The sequence below is a fragment of the Mus pahari genome, chromosome 15 (genome assembly GCF_900095145.1).
Source record: "Mus pahari chromosome 15, PAHARI_EIJ_v1.1, whole genome shotgun sequence".
In the NCBI taxonomy this organism is placed as follows: Eukaryota; Metazoa; Chordata; class Mammalia; order Rodentia; family Muridae; genus Mus; species Mus pahari.
In genome coordinates, this window is record NC_034604.1 from 80,936,753 (window position 1) to 80,938,495 (window position 1,743).

Below are 1,743 nucleotides of genomic sequence, written 5' to 3' on the forward strand. Positions count from 1 at the left end.
TGCTACAGAGCAGTCCCAGTGCTACAGAGCAGAGACCAATGGATCCCTGGAGTGCCCTTGTCAAATGTTCTGGCCAAATCACTGTGCTACATGTCCAGTGAGAAATTTAGATACAAAAATAAAAGTAAAAGTAAAAATAAAAATAAAAACCAAGGGAACGGGATGGCTGATGTTAAATTAACCTCTGCTTGAGTGTCTGCATATACATGTGCACACATCACACAGTGTCTCAGTGTATATGTGCACACATGCACACATCACACAGTGTCTCAGTGTATATGTGCACACATGCACACATCACACTGTGTCTCAATACCTTCCTTTTTATTTCAGAGTTTCTTGCTTCTAGTAATACATGGACTGTCAAGGAATTAGTTCATTTCTTCAACTGGAGTATTAGAAATAGATTTAAAAGTTCACCTGATTTTTTTTTATAACTAAATTGTTTGTGCCTCTATGTCTATTGCCCTGCACAAAACCACTGCATGAGGCTTGAGTAGGTATACCAAACAATAATGAGAGCATACGTCTATTGAGACAAAATATCCTTACAGAGGTTGCCATACTCTTAAGATACAATCTTATAATCACTCCCTTTGGTATTTGCACAAATGGGGTGAAAACTTATTTTACAAACAAAACAAGGGACAAGTAAGATGTCCTTCATAATGTACATGATTAATTATATTGTGGTGAAATGAGACTGAAAATAAGTACCAATCTGTTTAAAGATATATAGAGAACTTAAATACATGTAAATAAATGAAACTAATCTGAAAAGATTACCAACTGTGTAACATTCTAGAAAAATAAAACTATAGATGCCAGTAATTACCAGAGTGTGGGTGAGAAGGAGAAGAGTAGGCAGAGGAAATTTTTATAGCTGTGAAAGTATCAATACTGTGATAGTGGACACATGTCATTTTATGTTTGACAAAAACAAGAGTATGCACTACCCAAACTGACTTTACTCTTAGCCATGGGCTGCGGGCACTGACTATATATATATATATATATATATATATATATATATATATATATATATATTAATGTGAAATATGGGGAACTTACATACTTCCACCTCAACTGTCCTATAAGCCTAAAGCTGCTCTGAAATTATAAGTTTCGCTAAAAATGATAAACACTTCTCTGATGGTCTAAAACTGAGCTTTATCTAGGAGTCTTGTAGTTTTATTTGCTAAACTTGGCAGCAATGCTAGAAGTTAGCTGAAGTATTTAATTACATAATTTGCAATGAATGTCTTAATACATGGGAGTATTTTGAGCTTTCTTCTCCCATCTCAGAAGGTATGTCACATTATCTGTCCAGCCTAAACACCCTGCCATATAGACAGTGAAGTAGAGGCGGAGTACATACCCTAGTACTGGATTACCGCATTCCCTACAGTTTGGCTCCCTCTAATGAATTTTGGAATTATAAAAAAAATATTTTCACATAACTTCTAGCCTTGTAGAGAAAGTACCCAAGGAGCTGAAGGGGGATGCAACCCTGTAGGTGGAACAACAATATGAACTAACCAGTACCCCCTGAGCTCATGTCTCTAGCTGCATATGTAGAAGAAGATGGCCTAATCGGCCATCATTAGAAAGAGAGGCCCCTTGGTCTTGCAAACTTTATATGACCCAACACAGGGGAAGGCCAGGGCCAAGTAGTGGGAGTGGGTGGGTAGGGGAGCAGGGGGGGGGGGGGGGGGGAATAGGGAACTTTCAGGATAGCATTTG